This window comes from Ascaphus truei, chromosome 3, assembly GCF_040206685.1.
Source record: "Ascaphus truei isolate aAscTru1 chromosome 3, aAscTru1.hap1, whole genome shotgun sequence".
NCBI lineage: Eukaryota > Metazoa > Chordata > Amphibia > Anura > Ascaphidae > Ascaphus > Ascaphus truei.
In genome coordinates this window covers 258,863,357-258,883,248 of record NC_134485.1, presented here as the reverse complement: position 1 = coordinate 258,883,248, position 19,892 = coordinate 258,863,357, and the positions used below count along the sequence as shown (strand labels likewise).

The 19,892-nt window shown below is 52.5% G+C and overlaps 1 protein-coding gene across 1 annotated transcript in view; it reads left to right on the top strand.

Moving 5' to 3' along the window:
• Positions 1-5,545: 5,545 nt before the first annotated feature.
• The window catches only part of MYO16 (myosin XVI), a 539,667-nt gene continuing 525,320 nt past the window's right edge, over positions 5,546-19,892 (top strand). The window contains exon 1 of the mRNA XM_075590716.1: positions 5,546-5,599. The gene's annotated coding sequence lies outside the window, so the exon portion shown is untranslated. The remainder of the gene's footprint in view (positions 5,600-19,892) is intronic.

Below are 19,892 nucleotides of genomic sequence, written 5' to 3'. Positions count from 1 at the left end.
TTATTTCAACTGCATAAAAAACGGCAAGAGTACAGCCCTCCTACGCGTTTCGTGCTTTTGGCACTTTATCCTTGATCCTTGATAAAGTGCCAAAAGCACAAAACGCGTAGGAGGGCTGTACTCTTGCCGTTTTTTATGCAGTTGAAATAAATTCATTTTTTATTTGCCACATGACCTGGTTTTGTTGCTGTGCACCACACAACACTTTTTTCAATTGCAAATATATTGCTGGGGAAGTGCTTAATCCTGCTTTAGAAACCAAAGGATGCTCAGTATATTAAAACGAATTTAAATGGGATTAAGAGTTGCATTTTAACATAAAACAAGGTAGTAAGTAATATCTAATACTACAGAACTGATTTATTTAAAAAAATAAAAAAAAACACATGTAGGTGTGACATGGTGAATTCAGTATATCTGGGAGACCTATGTATAGATCTGCAGTCCAGCAGTGACCGGGTTAATTACAGCTTTGAAAAGGCTGGGTTAATTTACCAGGTCCCAGCTGCCTCTAGATTTGTTCTTTATTCTTCTTCCTGATTGCAGAGAGACATGCTGAAACTCTGAAGGGAGAAAGCCTGAAATAAGGTCTGTGTATCGTGGAAATTTTGCTCCGCTTTGACATGGACTTGAGAAACTCTTGCTGGGTAAAGGAGAAGTCCTTATCAAGGACCTATATTTTTGTTAACCCTTTCTATCCTGAAGAAAAGCATTGTTATTTTTGTTCCATATTTTTTTTTTTTGCTGGCTGAAATAAAAAGCCTATACTCAGAATACCCATGTGCTGGTTGCATTGTCCGTGCAACATATGGTGTAAGAAGTGGGATGCTGAGCAGCCCCTGCATTTGAAGCCCCCCCCCCCCCCCAAAACAAATGGAACATTTTTTTAAAGCGTTTCTGTGCAAACAGGCCATACAACAGGGACAATTCATGCAGGAGCAGGCCAGACGAAACTATTTACTGCTGCAGCAGCAAGCCCAGCTCCTATCCTAGCAGCAGGCAGCAGAGGAGAAAAAACAGGCCAGGCAAAACCAATTACTACTGCAGTAGCAGCAGCAGACAGAGCGAGATGAAAAACAGGTAAGGCAGACCGGATTACTGCAGCAGGCAGCCCAGCTTCTTGCCCAGCAGCAGGCAGCTCAGGAGGAAAACCAAGCCAGGCAAAACCGTGAAATGGCCAAACTACTGGTTCTGTCCCCTTCTGCTGCCGGACCAGAACTTCCGAACAACCCCCGGCTCACTTGAGGAAGATGAGTCCGGCCGAGTACCCAGAAGCTTTCCTGTTAACCTTTGAAAGCGTTGCTGAAGCCCCGGGCTGGTCCAGAGATCACTGGGCAACTGCTTTGGCCCCACTTCTCATAGGAGAAGTCAAGCCTCATATCAGGGTCTACCTGTAGATCAGGTTATGGACTATAAACAGGTGAAAGCCGCCATAATGGATTGCTTAGCCCTGACCCCAGAGGCCTACCGGCTGCAGTTCCGGAACTTGAAATTTACTTCTAAGGTGTGACCCCGGGTCATAGCTCAGCGTTTACTGGACTCGGTGGATATAGCCCGAGCAGCGCACTAAGGAGACAATTCTCGAACAATTTCTACAGGTGATAACTCCTCCTGCATGCTCTCGGGTAAATCGCCATGCTGCCAAAACCTTAACTGTTGCTGTTCAATTCGTAAAAAACTTCCTTGGTGCCGAGGACCAGGAAAGGGTCCTGGGACCACCAACATAGACTGCACCAGCTCTGGCTGATACCAAAAGAGAAAGGCCAGTCCAGCAGATACACTACACCTATCCATTCGGGAGCGCCAAGCCTTACAAAGGGATCAGTCTTTCCAACAACGGAGAGGTCTGGACGTCGGATACCGCCGAGAGGCTTGTCTTAATCCTGATGTTGGCTCATCCCCAAAAGAGGGGAACTTCAGAGGACGTCACACGCAGGACTCACCCAACTCCTGGTCTCCATTATCCAAGTCACCTCAGCGGTATCCATTTCAAACCCCTGAGAGAGAGCCCTCTCCATGTTCTACCTGTGGATAACAGGGTCACCACATATAGAGTGCCCACAGATAGATTGTTCCTTCAGCAGAACCATAGTTTCAGCCTTTCCTAGAGAAATCTGCAAACCTTGGCTACTTCCAGTCCTGATTGGGGTAAATCCATCCAGGCCCTTGTGGATTTGGGCTTTGGGAAAACCCTTGTTTTCAAGGAACTTTATCACCTGAAGTGCTTTCCTATGACTCCCCAAGGAGCATAGTATGTATACACAGGGCTATCAAATGGTACCCGACTGCCAATGTCCTGCTACAGGTAAAGGGTCGGGAGGCCCGGATAGAAGTAGGAGTCGCTCCTTGGATCCCTACCCCTGTTTTGCCCAGCCAGGGCTGGCCCTTTTTTCTCTAGTTTACTGGTTCCCTCCCAGGAGGCCCCTGCTTCTCTGATACAAGAGAAGCCCAGAAAACTGTTCCCCTTCTCTGCTGATCTATTCCCCAATATAAACATAGGTTCTGAAATCTCGGAAGCAAAGATGCTGTGATAAACAGGACTGGTTACAAAAATCTGGGACTCAATGTGCCAAGACAAAGATACCTAAATCACAGATAATGACTGGGAGTGGCCAGAAGGAGGGGAGACAGAGCTTGGAGAGTTACCAGAACTGTCTTTCCCTTATTTTCGCCAGAGATCAGGTCACCCAGGTCACCCAGAGATCATCTATTAGAATTTTGCCTCTTTTCACAGGTACTTTGGTGTTGCTATAGTAAAAGTCTATCCACCTAGAGACTTATTTTCCCCCATCCTTCCTGTTAAAATGAACAGCAAACTCATGTTTCCGTTATGCCACACATGCGCCGCCACCAACCAGACGAAGCATTGCTGTCAAACGGATGAGGAATGCTCATTGACAGGTAAGTGGTGTACTGTTGAAATCCAGGTGGTGTTGAAGAAAGGGTACCAATTGTGTGAAAAAAAAATAATTTGGCACTTTGAACGAGGTACAGACAAATTGTTTGCTAACTACATTAAGGTGCATCTCAGGAGCAAACAGGAGGCATAAGGCTACCCCAGTTAGTGTACAGACGATGGCAAAAAAAAAAATGACATCTGGGCGTATTATTTAAAAGAGGGTATTCATTTACGTGCAGACAAAATAGCTATTAACCCTGCAAAAAGCCAAATTTCGAAATTGTTTCTAAATTCAATGTGGGGTAAATTTGGACAAAAGACTCACTTAAAAAATACAAATGTAACCTGTTTCCCCCCCCCCCCCACCTCACTTAGGGCCAGTATCTGAGAAGGGAGCATGTTACCTCGCTGTTTGGTGCATCACCTGTTGTTTCGCAGGAGGTCTGAGTGGTCTGCAGGATGTTATGAGACTTGGACAGGCTTGGTTCACAGGACTCTAGTTCTTTCATGGTGTTTCAGCGCCTCCAGTAGTGATGGCTCCCACTGTGTAGGCGTCAGCACCCACCACTACACACATACCTTCTCTCAGCCCAGGGACAGACACCATAGGCTGAAGAATAATTGCAGGATCTTTATTCGCAGCATACATCTTACACGGGCTAAGCAGCACAGTTTTCTGCATACGCCTCAGGACTTCTGGACGGTGATTACTTTCACTGCTCCAGGTGGTCTTGACTAGCCAGCCAATTGAACATGCTTACCCCGCAACGGGGAAGACTCATAGTTCCCACCTGCTTCATCCTCCTTCACCCTTGCCAGGGATCAGGCAGACACACTCCTCCATCCTCTCTTTCCCAGGGGGAGAGGAAGACTCATCTAGCACTTCCTCACTCCAGCAAGAGCTGGGAAGGCCTCCCACACATCCTCTCCCAGGGGTAAAGGAAGACTGCCCTAATGTCATGGTAGTGCTGCCCGCAGACAAGACCCGTCCCTTTACTGAGGTGGGACGTATAGTAACATGCACCCGCAGCAGAGGGAGTGTGTCCGGAGTGTGGAAGATTGCGTAGCCAGGCCAGGAGACTATAGCTATAGTAAATAGGTACTTGCCGGATCCGGGAATAGAAGAGCCGTGGTAGGTGCCGTAGCCGTGGGTAGAGGATACGAGAGGTCCGGGAAGTTGAGGTACAAGCCGAGATCGAGGGAGGAGAGAGACAGTGTTGTGAGGAGGGAGCTGGGGTCGAGAGCCAGAGAGGGAGTCGTAAGCCAAGCCCGGGCTTAACCTGAAGAACACAAGAGCAAACAAAACGAGATCCACATGAGAGTAGCAGAAGCTATGCAGAGCAATGATTCCAAGGGATATCTGGATTATATAGGTAGGTGAGCCAATCACAGAGGAAGGCAGAGCAGGGGTGTGCTGCGGAGCGCATAGTGATAGGTGCGAGCTGTCATCATTGCCAAGAATCAGCTGTGGAGTGCAGGGGCGTGAGCGGGACTGGAGAGAGTGCCGGGGTCGTGGCCAGAAGCCCAAAGGGGTGAATAAATTATAGCCGGGAACGTGCGCTGTGTAAGCGCATCCCGTGCACATCCCGGTAAGATGGTGGTGAGCGGAGACCTATTGCGGCGGGGATACCGCTGCGGGAGTTGAGGGGCGGCAGTAATGGCAGCCGAACCAGGTAAGGAGGGGTTGCGAGAGCCCTGCTTCCTTACACCTAACTTTAGCCTACTCCCCTTACAAACGTCCAGACTGTATCCACCTACAAGGGGCTGTACACAGGCTATGAGTCACCGCAGACCGTCCTTCACATTCTGGGGAAGCATGAAGGGGGGTCAAGGGCCCACAGATTAACCTGCTAATGCCTGAATCTTAACAGGGCTTACAAAGCAGATACACTGGGTGGAGAGGAACAGGCACGGTTGTGACATACCCTGTTACACAAGTATTGTAACAGACCCCAATGCTATTTTTGGTTACGCATTTTCACCACAATACGATGTGTCATCTTTAGACTTCATAGATGATGACACTGCCATGGTTAGCTGGAAGTACACAAATGACGGTCACACTTTAGCACGTAATGTCAACATTTTTATTGCTTATTTTACTACCGCCTATGCGCGCCTTGAACTGTACAAGGAGGTGTCACCAGCCTCCAATTGACTGCTACCAGTCAGACATTGATTAACACATATTCCCAGCTAGCTCAGGAACAAGACCTATAATGGTTCTTCCCCTCTTACAGAGGTAAAAGGAAGGGTTCACAGTGTAGTGTAGTGTAGTGTAGGACCTGCATTAATTTGGTTATACCTTGGCGTTGGTATGCAGGCTTATGACGCTTTGGCCAAAGGGTTAATTAAATAACCAAGTATTTAATATTATTATTGAAGTATTTTACTTTATACTTTTCATCATATATGTTTTGTCAATGGGATGTAGCATTGGGCACCCCCTGTATTTTGTTGTATGCAATTGCCACGCTCAGTAGCGCTCTGGTTGACATAAATATATTTTCATCATGTGGTGGGTGTGGGAGTTTGAGCTAGCTGGGAATGTGTGTTAATCAATGTCTAACTGGTAGCAGTCAATTGGAGGCTGGTGGCACCTCACCCCAGAGCTCACTCCTCCTCCATCACCTTTTTAACACATCACATTTCATTTGCTGCAGGAACAAGACCTATAATGGTTCTTCCCCTCTTACAGAGGTAAAAGGAAGGGTTCTGCATAGGCCCTGTTTTCCTGTGTGAAGCTGTGCTGGAGCCTGCTTCTCTTCCACTCAGAGTTCCCAGGCAATTGCTGAAGAATCAGGTTGTATTCTTTCTTTTTTTCTTTTTATTCTTTATTTTTGGTATACTTTGGTGTGGATCTGTGGGGGAGTATACTGTGAGTATACAGTGGTTTTTGTAGAGGGTTTGGGTGGTTTTTTTCAGGTTTAAAAACCGTTTTTGTTTTCACCCAGAGGCTGCTGTATTTCAACCCAGCAAAGCTGCAATTTGGCTGGCAGGAATTGCAGTCTCAACCCCTCTCCCCTCCCCCACCTCTGGTTGGTTTTTACTTCCAGTTTTCAATTTAATTTAAAGCCTGATTTCTTTCTTTTTCATTTGCAATTGAGAGCTCTGTGTCTTACTTTAAAACCTTCTTTTTTGTGTGTGGTTTCTTATAAGAGAGAGAGAGTTAAATAATTAAAGGGAGAAAGAAGATTACAGCAGGTTTTAAAAGCTGTTTTTCATTCCCTCCCTGTGCAGAGAGATAGTTAATTGGTTCTTAAAAGAAACAGTTACCTCCCTGCATCTCTCTCCCTAAGCACTATTTCCTCCCCTTACTTAGAGGCTTATTTCATCATGCCTGGGGGGAACAGGACTAGTGCAGCAACAGGGGCCACACCTGGACATCGGACTCCTAAAACTGGGGCCCCTAGGAGTAACAACCATAGCCCAAGGCCTGGTACTTCCAGTGCCCTGGCCACACCTCCCCCAGCTCCTCTTGTCAGTTTAACCCCTGCAGTCCCAGGTTCAACTTGGGTGCAGGTGGCAGCTGCAGGCGTCGGCCCCGGCAATAACAATGCTGGGGCCACACCCTGTCTGAGCAGGAAGCTTGGGGTGAGGTGCCCAATGTCACTTGGCCTTAGCATGGAGATTTATGTCAGGGCTGTGGCAGACGTTGTGGGTCCCTCTGCTGTGGTGGCTGCCAGCAAGATGTACGGGAAGGGCATTTTCTTTCTCCGTACGCTGGCTGCCACGCACACCCTGGTGCAGAAAGGCATCAGTGTAGGGGGGACCTACATCCCCGTAGAGCCCATGGAGGGGTTAGGCACTAGGATTATTCTCTCCAATGTGCCCCCCTTCATCCCAGATAGCCTCATGCGGCTGCACCTGCAAGTCCTGGGAGACATTAAGTCTCCCATAACAAAAATTCCGCTGGGCTGCAGGGATAGAGCGCTGAGGCACGTGCTCTCATTTAGGCGGCAGGTACAAGTGCAGCTGCCGGGGAGCACAGAATCTGTGGAGGGTTCTTTTAGGGTGCCGTACGAGGGCATAATGTACACAGTGTTCTATGGCACGGAGGGAATTAGATGTTATCTGTGCAAGGAGCTGGGGCACACTCGTAGGAGTTGCCCCAAAGGAAACAGAGGACCTATCCCAACTCCTACACCCACCCCTCCCTCTGCCAAGACACCCCGTACCGCTGTGCCCACCACAGCGGGGCCCTCAGGGGCCCAGGTCCCTCCTGGGACCACAAGAGATGTTGCTGTCCCATCTGGAACAGTGACTTCTGTACCTCTCCCTGGAGAGCGGAGAGAAGGAGAGGGGGTCGCCCTGGAGCGACCACCCTCTGTTATCACTGTCTCCCCCCAAGGGGAAATACCTTGTGCCACAGTGCCCACCACGGGGGAGCCCTTGGGGGCCCAGCCCCCCCCACCTGGGACCACAGCAGATGTTGCTGCCCCATCTCGGGCGGTGACATCTGCACCTCTCCCCCAAAGAAAGAGGGAGAAAGGAAATCCCTTGAGGGCCCAGGCCCCCCCTGGGACCACAGAAGATGTCACTGGCCCATCTCAAACAGTGACATCTGAACCTCTCCCCAAAGAACAGAGGGAGAAGGAAAAGACCTCAAGGGCCCAGGTCCCCCCTGGGATCATAGAAGATGTCACTGCCTCAACTCAAACAGTGACATCTGAACCTCCCCCCCCTACAAAGAGGGAGAAAGGAAAAGTCACCCCACAACAGTCACCCTCTGTTGTCGCTGTCCCCCCCCAAGAACACCTTACCCCCAATTTAAGCACCGTACAGAGTGTGGGGGAGCAGGAGGAAGCTCCTGTTATGGAGGTAGCGGCACTCTCTCCTGGGGAATCAATCCCCAGAAAGAGGAAATTTAAAACAAATAAGAGGGTGATTGAGGAGGCAGAGGAGGGTGAACCGTATTACGTTTACTCTCTGAAGTCTCTGAAGCGGAACGTAACATCAGTTCCGCAAAAGGTGGTCCTGTCCGGCCCACTGGTTACGATTAGCCAGTGTAAACCGGATCCTACACACGTACAGCCCCCCACCCTCGAATTTCTGGAGGGAATACAACTGAAGGTACCCAGCGTCTCTGGGGTGGAAGGCCAAAATGCTCAGCAGCATGAGGCCTTGCCCATAGATATAGACGTTGGGGTGCCTCTCAACGCCCCTCCCGGTTGGAGAGCATCCCCAGGAGAATTGTGCTTCGGTGAATTTGCCTTGCCGAATGCACCTATCTTTGGAGCCAGCCAAGATCCCCCTCCGGTTGTACCGCCTTCGAGTGTCGCACCTGAGGCGGAGTCAGGTTTTGCGTCACCAGAAGTAGGGGATGGGCTAGGGCTGACCCCCATGGTTGAGGATGGAGAGGGGGAGGCAGGTGTAGGTAGGGATGCTTTAGTGAGCACTTCGGATTTCAACTGGAGGCTATCTGACGTGAGCCCTCTTAGTGGGGAGTTTTGGTCTTTGTCAAAGATGACTGCCAGGCTAGACTCTCTCCTTGGGGTGCCTGCAGAAGAGTGCCCTCCCGTGATTGAGGCGGATGCCCCTAACATTCCGTTTACTTACACGGCGATAGAGGAGACCAGGAGGGTAATGGGTACCTTTTTTGTTCAAAAGGTCACTCCAGAAACCACTGCCTCTGCCATGCCGCCACCAGATACCCCTGAACATCCTACCCCGGGGTTGGAAGTGGAGGTTTTAGTGGACCCCCTCGTGGAAACACCGAAGGGGGAACCCACTCTAGGACTGAGAGAGACCCCCGCAGGGGAGGGTGAGGGTCTTGAGCCTTTCAGTCAAGAGGAGCTTAGGGAGTTGGGGCTCAGTGAGGAGTCTTCTGGCACCGTGGACTCTTTGACCCCTGTTATCCCTGCCAAGGAGCTAGATGCTTTCCTAGAGGATACCCTCTGCAAGCATAAAAACTTTAAGGTGAAGTTGGCCCTTGAGAAGTGGAAAGATGCCTCGGTCATTCTCCACTCTCTCGGAGTTTACATCAGGGCCAACCACAAGGCCAAAATCTCTGGGGCTATCCATATTCGGGTCCTGAAGTTTGAAAAAGTGATGCGAGACCACGTAAAGGCTTCTCAGGGTATAGTACCCTGAGCATCTGTGGGGAACCAAAAAACTCCTGATTACCAATGGCGTTAAGCATCGGTACGCTAAATGTTCACGGCTGTAAGGATGGGTTTCGCAGGTTCCAGGTACTCTCCTTCTTGCAGAAGGGGAAGTATTCTGTGAGTTTCCTGCAGGAAACCCATACCACTCCAGAGGCTGAAGCCAGCTGGCATTTGGAGTGGCGAGGCAGTGTCTTCTTCAGCCATCTCACTTCAACATCTAGTGGGGTGGTGACCCTGTTCTCTGAGTCCTTTCAACCAGAGCTGCTGCTTGCCAAAGCTGTTGTTCCAGGTCGCCTGTTGCATATCAGGGTCCGACACGAGGACTACACGTTTAATTTCCTGAACGTGTATGCTCCTGCCACCGGACCCCTGAGAAGGCAGTTCTTCGTCAGAATGTCTGAATACCTGGAGACAGTCGATGCGGACGAATACGTGGTGCTCGGGGGTGATTTTAACTGTACCCTCGAGGCTCGGAAGGACCGGAATGGTCAGGAGCCACACCCGTGTTCTGCGTCGGCCTTGCGGGAGGTCATCACCCGCTACTCCTTGGTAGACGTCTGGCGAGAACAACATCCTGAGGCATCCACTGAGTTCACCTATGTTAGGGTGTTTAGGGGTGAACGGATGTCCTGGTCCCGGATCGACAGACTGTATATTTCCAGCCACAGCCTGTCGCGAGCCCAGTCCAGTGCCATTAGGCTGGCGCCTTTTTCGGACCACAATTGTGCGTCCGTGACGCTGATGCTGCTACCTGCAGCACCTTCGGCCGCTTATTGGCATTTCAACAATTCGTTGTTGGAGGACAAGGGGTTTGCAACGTCGGTCAGAGACTTTTGGATGGCCTGGAGAGGTTGCAGGTCAGACTTTGCCACGTTAGAGCAGTGGTGGGACGTGGGCAAGGTTCATCTGCGCCTCGTATGTCAGGAATACACCAGAGGTGCCAGCGGGCGGCGCGATGCTGAGATCGAGGCCCTCAGGGAGGAGGTGCTCGATCTCGAGAAGCGGCTGTCTGTGGCGGGAGACCAATACCTGCAGAGTATGTACATGGAGAGGAAGTGCGCTCTCCGGGAATTGGAAGATCGGAGAGCTCGGGGGGCGTATGTGCGATCCCGCATCAACTTCCTTCGAGAGATGGATCGCGGGTCGCGCCTCTTCTACACGCTGGAGAAAAAGAGGGGAAACCGTAGACATATCACATGCCTGTTGGCAGAGGACGGTACCCCTCTGACTGACCCGGAGAGCATCCGGGACAGAACCCGGAGATTCTATGTAGATCTTTTCTCTCCGGAGTCCATCCAGCCAGATAAATGCAGGGTCTTATGGGAGGGGCTTCCCACGGTCGGTGAGGATGGAAGGGAGCGGCTTGAGTTACCTTTGACTCTGGCCGAGCTCTCTGAAGCCCTCAGTCTCATGTCCCGCGGAAAAGCGCCGGGGCTAGACGGGCTGACTGTGGAGTTCTTCCGGTTTTTCTGGGAGATGCTGGGACCTGATTTCACCGAGGTCCTAGCCGAAGCCCTGGAGATCGGTGAGATGCCACTTTCGTGTCGGCGGGCAATACTGTCTTTGCTGCCGAAGAAGGGGGATCTCCGTCAGATCTCTAATTGGCGACCGGTCTCACTGCTCAGCACGGACTATAAGATCGTAGCCAAAGCGCTTTCGCTGAGGCTCAAGTCCGTACTGGCAGAGGTGATTCACCCTGACCAGTCCTATACTGTCCCGGGCCGGAGCATTCATGACAACATTTTTCTGGTTCGGGACCTGATGCATTACGCACAGAGGACTGGTCTATCACTCGCCTTCCTGTCCCTAGATCAGGAGAAGGCGTTTGACAGAGTGGATCACCGTTACCTTATGCAGACCCTGCGGGCGTTTGGCTTCGGCCCACAATTTGTGGGCTTTCTCCAGATGCTGTACGCTTCTGCAGAGTGTCTGGTGAAGATTAACTGGTCCCTGACGGCACCTTTTGTGTTTGGTCGGGGAGTGCGTCAAGGGTGCCCCCTGTCTGGGCAACTGTACGCGCTGGCCATTGAGCCCTTCCTCTGCCTACTGAGGAAGAGGCTTACCGGGCTGGTGCTGAGGGAGCCCGACATGCGGGTAGTCCTGTCGGCTTATGCCGATGATGTGCTCCTCGTGGCCCAGGACCTAGATGATCTAGAGCGGGCACAGGAGTGTCAAGAGGTCTACACCGCGGCCTCTTCTGCTCGGATCAACTGGTCCAAGTGCTCCGGCATCTTGGTGGGTCCCTTAAAGGTGGACTCTTTGCCCCCCACGTTTCGTAATATCTCGTGGGGGAGCGATACTCTCAAGTATCTGGGAGTCTACCTGTCTGCTGCAGAGGACCCTGCCCCAGAAAACTTCAGTGATCTTGAAGAACGGGTCATTGCTCGTCTGGGGTCATGGGTGTATCTGTCGAGAATGCTTTCCCTTAGGGGAAGAACCCTGGTGATTAATCAGCTAGTGGCCAGTCAGCTTTGGCACCGGCTGATAGCCATGGGTCCGACCCCCGAATTTATCAACAAGATCCAGAGGAAGTTGATGGATTTTCTCTGGATGGGGAAGCATTGGGTCTCTGTGGGAGTTGCGTGTCTCCCTTTGGAGGAGGGTGGACAGGGAGTGGTGTGTGTCCGCTCCCAGTTACACACTTTCCGCCTCCAATACCTGCAGAGATACCTATTCGCAGATCCGTCTCCGCAGTGGTGCCAGCTGGCAACCTTTTTCTTTCGCCAGCTGCGCAATATGAGGTATGACCGGCAACTCTTTTTCATCAGGCCCGAGGGTTTAGGTAGAAACCTCTCGGAGCTGCCGGCATACTATCGGGACTTACTGAAGGCCTGGAAACTGGTCTCCGCGACCAGGAAGGAACAGGCGGTGGGGGTTGATTTCCTCGCCGAGCCCTTGCTGTATAATCCAGCAGTGGGGGCTCGGATGTTGGATTCACCCTCTATTTGCCGCCGGCTAATCCTGGCGCAGGTGACCAGAGTCGGGGATCTCCTGGACTATGAGCGGCGGGATTGGGTAGGGGCAGAGGTGCTCGCGCCCCGTATGGGGCTGCGTAGTGCCCGCGTCCCTCGTCGTTTGATCCAGGAGATTAAAGATGCCATACACCCCGACTCCCGCACCTTCATTGAGGGGGTATTGCAGACCGGAGAGCCTTGTCATCCTTTCAACTTCGGCTCTCCGGATCTTTGCGTGGAACCAAGGTCACGGCAACCCCCTCGGGCTCTTCTCTCCCCCAACCTCAGCAAGTTGGGGGAAATGTCCCCGGCATGTTTCCGCGGCATGCCGAGGAAAGTCCTGTATTCTCTGGTGCTCCATATAGTGCATTACCTCGCCCTTGTCACCCGCCCAGACACCATCTGGAGGCGGGTATTCCCAGCGAACGAGGATGAGAGACCCCGGTGGAGGGAACTCTATTCATCTTTGGTTCCCCGTCCCGCCGGGGATTTGAGTTGGAGAGTCCTCCACGGAGCACTGAGCACAGGAGAGTATTTGGCACACTTCACGGACTCCCCCGCCACCTGTCCCTTCTGTGGCGAGCGGGAGTCCGTATATCACATTTATTCGAGTTGTGCCAGACTGCAACCCCTCTTTTCCTTCTTGAGGAGCTTGCTCCTGCTGTTCTGGTTGCACTTCTCACCTCATCTTTTTATTTTTGGGTGCCCAGTGTCCCGGGACAATAAGCCTAGGGATCTCCTGGTCAACCTGCTCCTGGCATTGGCTAAGGTAGCCATTTGTAAAACCAGGAAGCAGTGTTTGGAGGGGGGGGTCCCGACAAACATCGTGGTCATGTTCCGGGCGCTGGTGCACTCCCGTATTCGGGCAGAGTACTCGTACGCCGAGTCTACTGGGACGGTTTCAGAGTTTGCCTCCCAGTGGGCGTTAGGCGGGGTGCTTTGCTCGGTATCCACCAATCAGGGTTCTTCAGATTTAACCCTTCTGTTTTAAGTGCACTTCATCAGTGCACTTGTTGGGTTCATTTCATTTTTGTTTGACTGGTTTATCTTTGTTCTACTTGGTAACAAGTAGAATTGCTGTTCAACTGAATTGGCCGGCTTCGCCGGCCAATCAGTTTCAAACCAGATCAAAATAGATCCCCTCTTACAGAGGTAAAAGGAAGGGTTCTGCATAGGCCCTGTTTTCCTGTGTGAAGCTGTGCTGGAGCCTGCTTCTCTTCCACTCAGAGTTCCCAGGCAATTGCTGAAGAATCAGGTTGTATTCTTTCTTTTTTTCTTTTATTCTTTATTTTTTGGTATACTTTGGTGTGGATCTGTGGGGGAGTATACTGTGAGTATACAGTGGTTTTTGTAGAGGGTTTGGGTGTTTTTTTTCAGGTTTAAAAACCGTTTTTGTTTTCACCCAGAGGCTGCTGTATTTCAACCCAGCAAAGCTGCAATTTGGCTGGCAGGAATTGCAGTCTCAACCCCTCTCCCCTCCCCCACCTCTGGTTGTTTTTTACTTCCAGTTTTCAATTTAATTTAAAGCCTGATTTCTTTCTTTTTCATTTGCAATTGAGAGCTCTGTGTCTTACTTTAAAACCTTCTTTTTTGTGTGTGGTTTCTTATAAGAGAGAGAGAGTTAAATAATTAAAGGGAGAAAGAGAAGATTACAGCAGGTTTTAAAAGCTGTTTTTCATTCCCTCCCTGTGCAGAGAGATAGTTAATTGGTTCTTAAAAGAAACAGTTACCTCCCTGCATCTCTCTCCCTAAGCACTATTTCCTCCCTTACTTAGAGGCTTATTTCATTATGCCTGGGGGGAACAGGACTAGTGCAGCAACAGGGGCCACACCTGGACATCGGACTCCTAAAACTGGGGCCCCTAGGAGTAACAACCATAGCCCAAGGCCTGGTACTTCCAGTACCCTGGCCACACCTCCCCCAGCTCCTCTTGTCAGTTTAACCCCTGCAGTCCCAGGTTCAACTTGGGTGCAGGTGGCAGCTGCAGGCATCGGCCCCGGCAATAACAATGCTGGGGCCACACCCTGTCTGAGCAGGAAGCTTGGGGTGAGGTGCCCAATGTCACCTGGCCTTAGCATGGAGATTTATGTTAGGGCTGTGGCAGACGTTGTGGGTCCCTCTGCTGTGGTGGCGGCCAGCAAGATGTACAGGAAGGGCATTTTCTTTCTCCGTACGCTGGCTGCCACGCACACCCTGGTGCAGAAAGGCATCAGTGTAGGGGGGACCTACATCCCTGTAGAGCCCATGGAGGGGTTAGGCACTAGGATTATTCTCTCCAATGTGCCCCCCTTCATCCCAGATAGCCTCATGCGGCTGCACCTGCAAGTCCTGGGAGACATTAAGTCTCCCATAACAAAAATTCCGCTGTGCTGCAGGGATAGAGCGCTGAGGCACGTGCTCTCATTTAGGCGGCAGGTACAAGTGCAGCTGCCGGGGAGCACAGAATCTGTGGAGGGTTCTTTTAGGGTGCCGTACGAGGGCATAATGTACACAGTGTTCTATGGCACGGAGGGAATTAGATGTTATTTGTGCAAGGAGCTGGGGCACACTCGTAGGAGTTGCCCCAAAGGGAACAGAGGACCTATCCCAACTCCTACACCCACCCATCCCTCTGCCAAGACACCCCGTACCGCTGTGCCCACCACAGCGGGGCCCTCAGGGGCCCAGGTCCCTCCTGGGACCACAAGAGATGTTGCTGTCCCATCTGGAACAGTGACTTCTGTACCTCTCCCTGGAGAGCGGAGAGAAGGAGAGGGGGTCGCCCTGGAGCGACCACCCTCTGTTATCACTGTCTCCCCCAAGGGGAAATACCTTGTGCCACTGTGCCCACCGCGGTGGAGCCCTTGGGGGCCCAGCCCCCCCCCCTGGGACCACAGCAGATGTTGCTGTCCCATCTCGGGCGGTGACATCTGCACCTCTCCCCCAAAGAAAGAGGGAGAAAGGAAAGCCCTTGAGGGCCCAGGCCCCCCCTGGGACCACAGAAGATGTCACTGGCCCATCTCAAACAGTGACATCTGAACCTCTCCCCAAAGAACAGAGAGAGAAGGAAAAGACCTCAAGGGCCCAGGTCCCCCCTGGGATCATAGAAGATGTCACTGCCTCAACTCAAACAGTGACATCTGAACCTCTCCCCCCTACAAAGAGGGAGAAAGGAAAAGTCACCCCACAACAGTCACCCTCTGTTGTCGCTGTCCCCCCCCAAGAACACCTTACCCCCAATTTAAGCACCGTACAGAGTGTGGGGGAGCAGGAGGAAGCTCCTGTTATGGAGGTAGCGGCACTCTCTCCTGGGGAATCAATCCCCAGAAAGAGGAAATTTAAAACAAATAAGAGGGTGATTGAGGAGGCAGAGGAGGGTGAACCGTATTACGTTTACTCTCTGAAGTCTCTGAAGCGGAACGTAACATCAGTTCCGCAAAAGGTGGTCCTGTCCGGCCCACTGGTTACGATTAGCCAGTGTAAACCGGATCCTACACACGTACAGCCCCCCCCCCCTCGAATTTCTGGAGGGAATACAACTGAAGGTACCCAGCGTCTCTGGGGTGGAAGGCCAAAATGCTCAGCAGCATGAGGCCTTGCCCATAGATATAGACGTTGGGGTGCCTCTCAACGCCCCTCCCGGTTGGAGAGCATCCCCAGGAGAATTGTGCTTCGGTGAATTTGCCTTGCCGAATGCACCTATCTTTGGAGCCAGCCAAGATCCCCCTCCGGTTGTACCGCCTTCGAGTGTCGCACCTGAGGCGGAGTCAGGTTTTGCGTCACCAGAAGTAGGGGATGGGCTAGGGCTGACCCCCATGGTTGAGGATGGAGAGGGGGAGGCAGGTGTAGGTAGGGATGCTTTAGTGAGCACTTCGGATTTCAACTGGAGGCTATCTGACGTGAGCCCTCTTAGTGGGGAGTTTTGGTCTTTGTCAAAGATGACTGCCAGGCTAGACTCTCTCCTTGGGGTGCCTACAGAAGAGTGCCCTCCCGTGATTGAGGCGGATGCCCCTAACATTCCGTTTACTTACACGGCGATAGAGGAGACCAGGAGGGTAATGGGTACCTTTTTTGTTCAAAAGGTCACTCCAGAAACCGCTGCCTCTGCCATGCCGCCACCAAATACCCCTGAACATCCTACCCCGGTGTTGGAAGTGGAGGTTTTAGTGGACCCCCTCGTGGAAACACCGAAGGGGGAACCCACTTTAGGACTGAGAGAGACCCCCGCAGGGGAGGGTGAGGGTCTTGAGCCTTTCAGTCAAGAGGAGCTTAGGGAGTTGGGGCTCAGTGAGGAGTCTTCTGGCACCGTGGAGTCGGTGGACTCTTTGACCCCTGTTATCCCTGCCAAGGAGCTAGATGCTTTCCTAGAGGATACCCTCTGCAAGCATAAAAACTTTAAGGTGAAGTTGGCCCTTGAGAAGTGGAAAGATGCCTCGGTCATTCTCCACTCTCTCGGAGTTTACATCAGGGCCAACCACAAGGCCAAAATCTCTGGGGCTATCCATATTCGGGTCCTGAAGTTTGAAAAAGTGATGCGAGACCACGTAAAGGCTTCTCAGGGTATAGTACCCTGAGCACCTGTGGGGAACCAAAAAACTCCTGATTACCAATGGCGTTAAGCATCGGTACGCTAAATGTTCACGGCTGTAAGGATGGGTTTCGCAGGTTCCAGGTACTCTCCTTCTTGCAGAAGGGGAAGTATTCTGTGAGTTTCCTGCAGGAAACCCATACCACTCCAGAGGCTGAAGCCAGCTGGCATTTGGAGTGGCGAGGCAGTGTCTTCTTCAGCCATCTCACTTCAACATCTAGTGGGGTGGTGACCCTGTTCTCTGAGTCCTTTCAACCAGAGCTGCTGCTTGCCAAAGCTGTTGTTCCAGGTCGCCTGTTGCATATCAGGGTCCGACACGAGGACTACACGTTTAATTTCCTGAACGTGTATGCTCCTGCCACCGGACCCCTGAGAAGGCAGTTCTTCGTCAGAATGTCTGAATACCTGGAGACAGTCGACGCGGACGAATACGTGGTGCTCGGGGGTGATTTTAACTGTACCCTCGAGGCTCGGAAGGACCGGAATGGTCAGGAGCCACACCCGTGTTCTGCGTCGGCCTTGCGGGAGGTCATCACCCGCTACTCCTTGGTAGACGTCTGGCGAGAACAACATCCTGAGGCATCCACTGAGTTCACCCATGTTAGGGTGTTTAGGGGTGAACGGATGTCCTGGTCCCGGATCGACAGACTGTATATTTCCAGCCACAGCCTGTCGCGAGCCCAGTCCAGTGCCATTAGGCTGGCGCCGTTTTCGGACCACAATTGTGCGTCCGTGACGCTGATGCTGCTACCTGCAGCACCTTCGGCCGCTTATTGGCATTTCAACAATTCGTTGTTGGAGGACAAAGGGTTTGCGACGTCGGTCAGAGACTTTTGGATGGCCTGGAGAGGTTGCAGTTCAGACTTTGCCACGTTAGAGCAGTGGTGGGACGTGGGCAAGGTTCATCTGCGCCTCGTATGTCAGGAATACACCAGAGGTGCCAGCGGGCGGCGCGATGCTGAGATCGAGGCCCTCAGGGAGGAGGTGCTCGATCTCGAGAAGCGGCTGTCTGTGGCGGGAGACCAATACCTGCAGAGTATGTACATGGAGAGGAAGTGCGCTCTCCGGGAATTGGAAGATCGGAGAGCTCGGGGGGCGTATGTGCGATCCCGCATCAACTTCCTTCGAGAGATGGATCGCGGGTCGCGCCTCTTCTACACGCTGGAGAAAAAGAGGGGAAACCGTAGACATATCACATGCCTGTTGGCAGAGGACGGTACCCCTCTGACTGACCCGGAGAGCATCCGGGACAGAACCCGGAGATTCTATGTAGATCTTTTCTCTCCGGAGTCCATCCAGCCAGATAAATGCAGGGTCTTATGGGAGGGGCTTCCCACGGTCGGTGAGGATGGAAGGGAGCGGCTTGAGTTACCTTTGACTCTGGCCGAGCTCTCTGAAGCCCTCAGTCTCATGTCCCGCGGAAAAGCGCCGGGGCTAGACGGGCTGACTGTGGAGTTCTTCCGGTTTTTCTGGGAGATGCTGGGACCTGATTTCACCGAGGTCCTAGCCGAAGCCCTGGAGATCGGTGAGATGCCACTTTCGTGTCGGCGGGCAATACTGTCTTTGCTGCCGAAGAAGGGGGATCTCCGTCAGATCTCTAATTGGTGACCGGTCTCACTGCTCAGCACGGACTATAAGATCGTAGCCAAAGCGCTTTCGCTGAGGCTCAAGTCCGTACTGGCAGAGGTGATTCACCCTGACCAGTCCTATACTGTCCCGGGCCGGAGCATTCATGACAACATTTTTCTGGTCCGGGACCTGATGCATTACGCACAGAGGACTGGTCTATCACTCGCCTTCCTGTCCCTAGATCAGGAGAAGGCGTTTGACAGAGTGGATCACCGTTACCTTATGCAGACCCTGCGGGCGTTTGGCTTCGGCCCACAATTTGTGGGCTTTCTCCAGATGCTGTACGCTTCTGCAGAGTGTCTGGTGAAGATTAACTGGTCCCTGACGGCACCTTTTGTGTTTGGTCGGGGAGGGCGTCAAGGGTGCCCCCTGTCTGGGCAACTGTACGCGCTGGCCATTGAGCCCTTCCTCTGCCTACTGAGGAAGAGGCTTACCGGGCTGGTGCTGCGGGAGCCCGACATGCGGGTAGTCCTGTCGGCTTATGCCGATGATGTGCTCCTCGTGGCCCAGGACCTAGATGATCTAGAGCGGGCACAGGAGTGTCAAGAGGTCTACACCGCGGCCTCTTCTGCTCGGATCAACTGGTCCAAGTGCTCCGGCATCTTGGTGGGTCCCTTAAAGGTGGACTCTTTGCCCCCCACGTTTCGTAATATCTCGTGGGGGAGCGATACTCTCAAGTATCTGGGAGTCTACCTGTCTGCTGCAGAGGACCCTGCCCCAGAAAACTTCAGTGATCTTGAAGAACGGGTCATTGCTCATCTGGGGTCATGGGTGTATCTGTCGAGAATGCTTTCCCTTAGGGGAAGAACCCTGGTGATTAATCAGCTAGTGGCCAGTCAGCTTTGGCACCGGCTGATAGCCATGGGTCCGACCCCCGAATTTATCAACAAGATCCAGAGGAAGTTGATGGATTTTCTCTGGATGGGGAAGCATTGGGTCTCTGTGGGAGTTGCGTGTCTCCCTTTGGAGGAGGGTGGACAGGGAGTGGTGTGTGTCCGCTCCCAGTTACACACTTTCCGCCTCCAATACCTGCAGAGATACCTATTCGCAGATCCGTCTCCGCAGTGGTGCCAGCTGGCAACCTTTTTCTTTCGCCAGCTGCACAATATGAGGTATGACCGGCAACTCTTTTTCATCAGGCCCGAGGGTTTAGGTAGAAACCTCTCGGAGCTGCCGGCATACTATCGGGACTTACTAAAGGCCTGGAAACTGGTCTCCGCGACCAGGAAGGAACAGGCGGTGGGGGTTGATTTCCTCGCCGAGCCCTTGCTGTATAATCCAGCAGTGGGGGCTCGGATGTTGGATTCACCCTCTATTTGCCGCCGGCTAATCCTGGCGCAGGTGACCAGAGTCGGGGATCTCCTGGACTATGAGCGGCGGGATTGGGTAGGGGCAGAGGTGCTCGCGCCCCGTATGGGGCTGCGTAGTGCCCGCGTCCCTCGTCGTTTGATCCAGGAGATTAAAGATGCCATACACCCCGACTCCCGCACCTTCATTGAGGGGGTATTGCAGACCGGAGAGCCTTGTCATCCTTTCAACTTCGGCTCTCCGGATCTTTGCGTGGAACCAAGGTCACGGCAACCCCCTCGGGCTCTTCTCTCCCCTAACCTCAGCAAGTTGGGGGAAATGTCCCCGGCATGTTTCCGCGGCATGCCGAGGAAAGTCCTGTATTCTCTGGTGCTCCATATAGTGCATTACCTCGCCCTTGTCACCCGCCCAGACACCATCTGGAGGC